Source organism: Lontra canadensis, unplaced genomic scaffold (assembly GCF_010015895.1).
Source record: "Lontra canadensis isolate GAN:19392208 unplaced genomic scaffold, GSC_riverotter_1.0 scaffold17, whole genome shotgun sequence".
NCBI lineage: Eukaryota > Metazoa > Chordata > Mammalia > Carnivora > Mustelidae > Lontra > Lontra canadensis.
Window position 1 is genome coordinate 21,848,396 of NW_022631011.1, and position 10,257 is coordinate 21,858,652.

The following is a 10,257-nucleotide window of genomic DNA, read 5'->3' on the forward strand; positions in this document are numbered from 1 at the left end:
AGGAGTTTAATGATTTTGTTTAACCAACTACCTCAAAACTTCCAAGTGGCTTTATTACAATTAACTTAATTTGCATGACCACTGGCCTGGTTGTGCCCGAAGGCCTTGTTAAATGAAAGACACCAGCTCTTTGTTCATATTAAGTAACTCTTTTTTTCTTACAAAAATGATAAATGTTAATTGCACAACATTTAGAGAATAAGATAAAGAGAAATTTTAGTAAGAAAGCATCACTAACAATCTCATCTGCTGTGCAGATAACTTTTGAACTTTTTATGTCTGTCCCGTACTTTTAAACAGGCTAAAGCACGCTGTTCCTGTGTTGTGATTTTTGCTTGCTGTGTTGCGATCATCTTTTCATTTAGAATATTCTTTTATGGAATCATTTTAATGGCTGCATAGTGTTCAGTTTGATGGAGATCTTATAATTATTAAACCTGTACCCTTTATTGAACATTTAGGTTGTTTCCAGTTTTGCTGTTATAAAGAGAGTGGTGATGACTTCCTTGGTTTTTCTAAATCTTGTTACCATCCGGTATTTTCTTAGTTAAACAGATACTAGGGCAAATTCAGTGTCATGTTTTTAAGGCTTCCCATCCAGAAAGGTTGTTGCAGTTTGCTGCAACACTTTTGCCCACATGTCAGTTTTTTCATCAATCTTCATTTTTTTGTCCATCTGATATAACTCTTTGTCTATTTTAAGTGGCAAACATGCGGACTAATTTCAAATATTTATTAAAGCATCAAACAAGAATCAATATCTTATTTAACCTCTGCACAGTTCCCGTGATAGATTTTCTTATAGGGACCATGAGAGATATGGTTTATTGTTCACCTACTGTGTGCAGCCACAGAATATTTCTATTTCCAATCCTTTGTACTCTGCAAGGAGGGGTGGTGGTGTGTTATGATCAATATTTTACAGAGGAGGCTTAGAAAAATGTAATAATTTCCCCAAGGACATCTAGCTCTTAACTGGGCCAGTACACAAACCTGTTATATTCTAAGACCCATGTGTGGTCCTGCGCCCTCTGCTGGTGAGGACATTTTACCGGGCGGTCCATCCCCAGATTTAATCTCATATTTGTACTTAAGAGTCAACTCATCTGGGAAATAGTACAAACTTAGAAGGAAAGGGATCTGAGTTTCAGGAGCAAGTCTCTTAGCCTCTCCAAGCCAATTTCCTCTACAGGTTATTCTGAGGTACAAATAAGACTGCTTGAGAAGCATTTTAGAAAACCTTAAAGTGCCTTTAAAAATATCAGTTGTTATTTATATCAGCTCAATCTACCTACTCCCTGAATTATTCCAAATTCACTTATTTTTCACCTATGGAATCACTAATTAAATATTACTGAGGAATTTCTATGTACATAGCACGATGTTGGTACAAAAGGAAAAAAAAAAAAAAGTGTGGCTCTTTGCCCCTGTGCCCTCTATAGTGAAAATAGTGAAAAGCCAAAGCCCAGGACATATTTCAATAAAAATGCGAGGCAGAGCCTGATTAAGTGATCAAATGAGCAATCAGACCGGAACTGTGAATGTTATCAAAATCTGAAAAAGGACTTTTATTTGAGGTGAGGTTTGTCAGGGAGGCCTCAGCCAGGAGCCAGAATTTCTACTGACCTGGGTGCTAAGGAAGGAAGAGGGAGGACACCTCAGGAAGAGGATGTTCTCCATGCAAATTCCTCGTGGATTTCAGGCCTAGAAAGAATTTGAAATGTAATTCTTGGCCTTGCAGAGGTTTTTGTGTTTTGGGGGAGTCTCCCCCCCCAATTTACTTTAATATTGCCCCTTTTCAGTACCCATAAAAATTTTTTTGCATGCATCAACTGTTTTGATTGACACATATGGGAGCCAGTTTAAAAAAAAGAAAAAGAAAAAGAACCTACAGGTAATCACTGACCCTTTAAAAAAAGTAATTCTGCAGAACATTTTGTCTGAAAATGAGCGTAGAGACGACAGTGGATGTCAATCCTAACAAAAGCCATCTGACACTGTGGTTCTGCGGCCCACTTAGGTGCTTACAGATCGTGATCTTTGGGGGCTTGAGCTGGGGAAAATGACAAACTTTTTGCCTTGGTTGCTTCACCTGTAAATATCAGTTTTGTGATATTTTCCCTTGCAGCATTGTGAGGATCAGTGATAATATAATTTATGTAACTAGCAGAGGGTCTCAAGCAGGTAGCTATTATTAGAAAAATGCAAAATGTAGAAGGTGCACACAACAAAGGCTGGGATATTTTAGGCTCCGGGGTTTTATAGTTTGCACCAGTCCTGCCAGGAAGGGAGATGAGAAACTTCAGATGCCGGCTTCAGTTCAGATCAGATTATTTTACTGCACGTTCCATAAAAGCACAGCCAGAACTCACACCAGGCCAGTAGGTCTAAAGCACAGGCAGAGTGCCTGGGAGAGACCTGCTGCTTGCCTTCATCAGATGAAAGTTAGATCGCCAAGACCTGAAATAGAGAATGCCCAAGAGGTGGGCCTCAACACCCCAGCTCTTCCCCCCTGAAATTCACCTTCCCTGTGGGGACTTCTGATCATTTCTCTCGGCCAGGGAGATGGGCAGCGAGAGGAGGGGTGTCATTGTTTTCCCTTTACAATTTGGCGCAGATACTTTAATTTCCTTCTTTAGTTTCTCCAGACCATTGGAGACCAGATGCAAGACCTAAGTGAGACTTACTGGGAAGCTCCAGGATATTGAATGCAGAACCGAAGTCAGTGAGGACCACAGAGCCACACTGAGCAGCTCACAAAGTGGGACTTCCTCATAGTCCTCATCCCAGTATTTCCTAAAAGCCAATCCCGTGCTCTGTTCTGGGCTAGGTTCTGTGAGTACCAAAGAGAACAGGATGTGACCTTTTCCTGGAGACCGAAAGTGAATGGCAGAGAAAGCTACATCCATATTGTCACCAAAAATACACCAAGTATTTAAAAGAAAGAGCTGTATGCACAGGGTTCAGCTAAACTCCAGCAGACCTCCTAGACCAGAGGCTATCTCTGCACCACCCACCTAAGACACCCTCCTCTTCCTGCACGGGAGACACCCTGGGGAGGTACATTCCTGCCACTTGGCTGCCATAGTGCGATTGCCTCAGATTGTCTCCAAGTCTCCTCATCCTGTCTGAGGTCCTGCCCTTCCCTCCATGGTTGGTACCTGCAGCCCCACACGTAGGTCCACACAAGGAACATTTTGCCTCCAGACCCCTCACATTCTGTGGAGGAAAGAGAATTTTATGACAGTCCCTGCCTAGGATGACGTAAGGCCTCCAGGCTCTTAATAACTGGTGTGAGAAGCTGAGAGACATAGGTGATGGGGCATGTCCATGGGCTGTGTGAACAGTCACATGAGCCTGTGTTACCAGTTTATTAAGGACAACAGTTCAAGCCAAGAATGGACTTAGATACCTCATTAATCTGGGAAGATGTGTTTCTGTAAAACCCTTCCTCATCTCCACAGTGTTTTTAGAGTAGACCTCTGAAGACAACAGTGCAAATGCCTTTACTCTTCAAATTCCTCTGATCCATCAGAAATCTCCATTGGACACAGCCCAGCCAACTGGGAAGGAGAAAGGACAGCCATCTAGGGTGAAGTAGCCTGTCCCACAAGCCCACCATGAGAAGGGCATAGCCAAAGGTCACAGGCTTCAGTTTGTAGATCCCAACTCTCTCACTAACCCCTGACTCCTGGGCCTCAGCCTCTCCATCTCAAGGCTGAAGCGAGTCCTACCCACCTTGCATGGTTATTGTGCGGATGAGAACCAGATCACACATAAAACATCTCCCAGGTGTCCAGCACGTAGTGGGTGGTTGTGAGTAGTGCCTGTTGTCATTATACAAGGAACCCCAGAGAAGCACACTGTTGAGCAAGTGGGCAGAGGACATGGTAGAAACCTGGCATCAGACTGTGTTAGGAAAATACATTGCAGATGCTTCCATGAAATGTCCTCAGTCTTCTAGAAGTACATTGTTCATGCCTGTAATGCCACCCATAATCCCACTGCAGTTTTCATGGTATTAGCATTGTAAAGAAAAAGCAATGAATTTTCTCTGTTGTATTACTTTTATACTTAAATCATAGCAAACTCTTAGTTTTATTTTCTTTGAAATTAACCTGTTGTTGTTGTTTTTTAATTTTACTGGCATGCATGCATAGAGAGCTCATGGACAAAGAAGAAAGCACTTTCCATGTAATCATAGGGGCTAACCCTGCCACAGACATATGGCCTGCACTCTCAGGCCTCCAAAGAAGGTGTCTCTAAACCCTGAACATACAGGCCAGCCTAAAGGACTCTATGTCCCCCCACATAGCAGCATTATTTTATAGTGTTTGCATTTGTTCAGGCCATGGTCACATCAGAGTGGGATGGATGTGGCCAGATTCTGGGGGAAACAATACCCCTTTGCCTGCCACTGGGAAGTTCAGCGGGACTGACTGGTGCTCCGTGGTAACCTTGACTGTTAAGCGGGCAAATGATATGAAGAGACAGCTCACAGAAGGTGAAATGCAAATGCCTGGCAATCACTTGCAGGAGGGACTATTAATGGGGCCCCTGGGTGGCTCAGTCAGTTAATCAGATAATTGTCTAACTCTTGGTTTCGGCTCAGGTCATGATCTCAGCGTCGTTGTCGGACTCTGCACTCAGCTGGGAGTCTGCTGGGGATTATCTCCCTCCTCCTCCTCCTCCTCCTCTGCTCCTCTCCCCTGCATGTGCTCTCTCTCTGTCTCTCAAATAAATTAATAAGAACTTTCAAAAAGAAAGAAGGAAAGAAGGATGATTAAGAGTGATGGACACTCATCTTTCTGGTGGTGTCGACTGGAACAACCTTTCTGGAAAGTCTGGCAGCAACCTTTCTGGAAAATCTGGAAAGTATGAAGAGCTTTAAAAAGTTCATGATAGGGCACCTGGGTGGCACAGTGGGTTAAGCCTCTGCCTTCAGCTCAGGTCATGATCTTGGGGTCCTTGGATGGAGCCCCACTTCAGGCTTTCTGCTCCGTGGGGGGCCTACTTACTTCCCCCTACCTCTCTCTGTCACATAAATAAATAAAGTCTTAAAAAAACAAGTTTGGGGCACCTGGATGTCTCGGTCATTAAGTGTCTGCCTTTGGCTCGGGTCATGATCCCAGGGTCCTGGGATTGAGCCCCACACTGGGCTCCCTGCTCAGCAGGAAGCCAGCTTCTCCCTCTCCCACTCCCCTCTCTCATTGTGTCTCTCTCTGTCAAATAAATAAATAAAATCTTAAAAAAAAAAAAAGTTCATGATTGAGAACATGAGCTTTAGGGTCATACCAGTTAGGTTAAATTTTGGCCCCACTCTCATGACTTTGAGCATATGGAGCATGTAACTGATGTACTTCAGTGTTGTCATCTGTGAAATGAGAATAATATCTACTTTATAACATTGTTATGAGGATTCAGTGCATTAACAGTGCTGTAAATGCTGGTAGCTCAGTCGGTTAAGCATCTGCCTTCAGCTCAGATCATGATCCCAGGGTCCTGGGATTGAGCCCAGCACTCCCCACTCAGTGGGGATTTGACTTCTCCCTCTGCCCGTCACTCCATTCATGCTGTCTTTCTCTCTAATAAATAAATAAAATCTTTGAGAGAGAGAGAGAGCACAAGCAGTAGGGAGGGTTAGAGGGAGAGGGAGAAGGAGACTCCCCACCGAACAGGGAGCCTAATGACGTGGGGCTCCATCCTGGGACTCCCAGATCATGACCTGAGCTAAAGGCAGATGCTTAACTAACTGAGTCACCCCGATGACCCTAAAATCTTTAAAAAACAAAGAGTGCAGTGAATGTTTGGTACATGGTAAGCACTCCAAAAATATGGTTGTTTTTTGTTTTCTTATTTTTTTTTTAAGTAGTCTCCTCCATACCCAAAGTGGGGCTTGAACTTAGGACGCTGAGATGAAGAGTTGAAAGCTCTACCAACTAAGCCAGGCAGGTGCCCCAGAAATGTAATTATTGTAATAATCCTAAGAAGCTATTGAGAAACAAGGTCAAAGATGTATGCACAAATATATTCATTGAAGCACTATTTTATTTTATTTTTTTTTAAAGATTTTATTTATTTATTTGACAGAGGTCACAAGTAGGCAGAGAGGCAGACAGATAGAGAGGTGGAAGCGGGCTCCCTGCAGAGCAGAGAGCCCTATGTGGGGTTCCATCCCAGGACACTGGGATCATGACCTGAGCCGAAGGCAGAGGTGAAGCACTATTTTAAATAAAGAACACTTGAAAAAAGTAGCCCTAAATGTGAACGTTGGAAAAACTAAGTAAATTATGGTTTATGCAAACAATGGGATATTGTGCTTCTGTTTTTGAAAAAAATTATCTTTACCGAACTTTCTTAATGACATGAAAAATGTTTTTTGAAACAATGCTAACCAAATAAAGCAGAACAGAAACCAGATAGATCATAGTATCTCAGCTTTGTAAACAATGAATGGAATTGTTGTTTTAAATGCTAATATGTATCTAAAGGCTGCATTGTGACCAGAAGTTAAATCACTGGCTAGCAGGATTATGGTGATTTTTATTTGCTTATCTAAGTATAAATAAGCATGTGGTCATTATAGGAACTGTTTCTCAACTAACAATTTTTATTTTATTTTTATTTTTTTAAGATTTTATTTATTTATCAGAGAAAGAGTGAGAGAGAGGGCACAAGCAGGGGGAGCAGCAGGTAGAGGGAGAAGCAGGCTCCCTGCTGAACAGGACTCTGTCCCAGGACCCTGGGATCAGGACCCGAGCCAGAGACAGACGCTTAACCGACTGAGCCACCCAGAAGTCCCTCAACTAACAATTTTAAAAAATATTTTTCAGGGGCGCCTGGGTGGCTCGGTGGGTTGGGGCCTCTGGCTTCAGCTTGGATCATGATTGCAGGGTCCTGGGATTGAGCCCCACATCAGGCTCTCTGCTTGACAGGGAGCTTGCCTCCCCCTCTCTGCCTGCCTCTCTGCCTACTTGTGATCTCTGTCTGTCCAAAAAAAAAAAAAAAAAAAATCTTAAAAAAAAATGTTTTTCAATGCATGGAAATAAGGTCTAGAATAAAATCTGCCCAAACAAATGGTGGAATTATTAGGGATTTTTTTTTTCAGTTTCTTTGGGGATATTAGGTGGCATCTAGCTTTCTCTGCCATTGTTGGGTAGGAGGTGGTTGAAAGAAATGCCTTTTGGGGAAGGGGTTGAGTATGAATGAAGGATAAGAAAGGAAAGGACTTTTTGGAAGAGATTGGCAATGAGGAAATCCGCCAGAACACCTGCATTAAAAGATTTGTACCAGTGAATAATGGGATATAAGATTGAAAAACAGCATAAAGGGCCAGATCATGAAAACCTTGAATCTAAAATAAGGAATTTGAGGAGCGCCTGGCTGGCTCGGTGGGTAGAGCCTGCGACTCTTAATTTCAGGACTGTGAGATCAAGTCCCAATTGGGTATAGAGATTACTTAAAAGTAAAATCTTAAACAGAAATAAATAAGATAAAATAAGGAATTTGAACCTATAGGTATGAGAGAGCCATAGATTATTATTTTTTTTTAAAGATTTTCTTTCTTTATTTGACAGAGAGAGAGATCACAAGTAGGCAGAGAGGCAGGCAGAGAGAGAGTGGGGGGGGGAAGCAGGCTCCCTGCTGAGCAGAGAGCCCGATGTGGGGCTTGATGGCAGGACCCTGGGATCATGAACTGAGACGAAGGCAGAGGCTTTAACCCACTGAGCCACCCAGGCACGCTGCCATAGATGATTTTTAAACAAGAAGTAACGCATGTGAAGAACCAAACTGACGGAGCATTAATTTGGCGAATGTGGATTTGGGGTTGAACGGAGAGCCTAAAGGAGAAGAGAGGGATTTTTATTCATTATTCCATGTATATGCTTATCTGTTCAGCATGGACTGAGCTCCTGCTCTATGCCGTGCTCTCTGCTAGGCCCTCGGAGTAAGGCAAGGTCCCCGGCCTCAGGGACCTAACAACCTGCTGAGAAAATTGGGGAACCAGAGCAAAGGGAACGGGGGTGGGTTCCCTTTTATGTTCAAGCCCCGAAAGAATTCTTTCTACATATTAGTTTATTGAATTCTCACCACAGCCTTGCTATTCAGTCTGTCTGATGGATAAAGAAACAGGCTCAGAAAAGCTGAGCCCAGTGACGTGCCTCTGGTCACACAGCTGATCCCCGATAGTTCCTTCTGTAATATCTTAGGGTGCAGGTCTGCGTCAGCAGGGAACAGCCGAATCCTAGAGGCCAAAGAGGCCCCACAGAGAAGGTGATATTTGACTTGGATTCTAGAGTACATGTGAGAAGGGACATTTTGGGTCATGCAAAGGCATGGGGGCAATAATGTTTGGACTCTATTACAACAGACAGTAAAACTTGGAGTTGGCAGAGAGAATGGAAAAGTAGGGTCAAGTGCAAGAGACATTAAGGAGAAACTGGCTTCCAGATTTCCAGCGGCGGCGGGTGGGGGTGGGGCGCAGCTGTAATTCCTGAAAGAATCAAGAGTACTCTAGGGAGAAGAGAACACGTGAGAGGGAGAAATGTGGGCTAAATTTTGGCCTGAGTTCTTGTCCTCCATCATCACACAGTGGCCTCATGGAAAGGCTAAGGTCTCATGTCTCTAAATCACAACTTCATTTGTCTGTATCATATTGAAAGCGAAGTAGGCTTTGAGTTTGTCCTGGCATGGTCTTTAGTGTGGTTACAGCTGGGCTTACAAGGTGCAGGCCTGAGGACACTGGCCACTGGAGGCCCCACGCTGGCCACCGGCTGCCATCGCACACTGCATTTGCCCTTTGAGACACAATTCAAAGTCCAAACAGCCTTCTGGTCCTATTCGTGATACACCCAAGTGAACACTTGGGAAACAAACTCCTCCGGGATCAGACCCTGTTCAGCCATTTCCACCTGATTGCAGGTGACAGAAACCTGTCAGGGGCACCTGGGTGGCTCAGTGGGTTAAAGCCTCTGCCTTCGGCTCAGGTCATGATCCCAGGATCCTGGGATCGAGCCCCACATCAGGCTCTCTGCTCAGCGGGGAGCCTGCTTTCCCCCCTCTCTCTCTCTCTGCCTGCCTCTCTGCCTACTTGTGATCTCTGTCTGTCAAATAAATAAATAAAATCTTAAAAAAAAAAAAAAAAGAAACCTGTCAAAGTGTTAAAGCGGCTTATGGAGAATTTGTTTGAAAGATATAGAAAAGTCTAGAGGAACACCAAAACAGGGAAGCAGCTAACACCCAGCTGGCCACACAGAGACCCATGGACAGGAAAGTCCGGGAACTCGCCCTTTCTTCCCCACTAACCTTCCATAGTGCCTTATTTAGGCTCATCTCCCTCTACAGATTAGGTTCCTCTGCCTTCCTCCGTGGGCAAGAAATGTGGCCTTTATAACTTTGGCCCCTCTAGGTTTCCACTCCAAATTTACAGAGAAAGACTAACTAGCTGCTGGAGGTGGATGGATGGCATTGGGGTAGGGTGGGGGTGAGGGGTGAGGGCAGCCTATTCCCAGAAGGGAAGTGTGGGGCAGATAAAATAATAGGGGCTTAACCTATTGAAGCACCTTATTAACTTCTCTAGGCTTAATTTTCTTGTTTGGAAAATATAAATACCCTACCTACCTTGGAGTTTCTTAGTGAAGATCAAGGAGGATAAAAAGACATCGGTGATACTCAGATTTCCCAGCAAGTGCTCCCACAGGCAGAAGAGAGAGTTTCTAAAGACTCCTAACAGCCTGAGGGGTCTGCTGAGGACGCCTGAAACAGGACGTTTCTTTGAAATCCTCTTTTCAGCTTAAAAATGTATGAGCCATGGGAACCTGGCATATGATAACACTGACAGATCAGTAAATAAAAGATAAATTATTTAGTGAGTGATGTTGGGACAACTGGGTCGCTAGTTGGGAAGGAAAAAAAAAAGGATCCCTTACAGTTTATACCAAATTCAATTCCCAACAGAAGAAAGATTTAATTGCAAAAAAACCCTGAAGCCATGAAAGTACTTAGGAAAAGCGCTAAAAACTTGGAACCTGCGACCTCGGTTTGTTTAGTTTGGCACCTAACTTCCGCACCTGAAGCGGTGCTTGGCACAGTCAGACCTCAGAACATCTTTGGAGGCAGGCATTTTCTCCATGAGAAAATGATTTTTAATCCCCTCAGGTAGGGGAGAAGCCTCTCTAAGAACAGGAAAACCCCAGAAGCTATGAAAACAAAGGTAAAGGGGCACTTGGGTGGCTCAGTTGGTCATGCTCTCAGGGT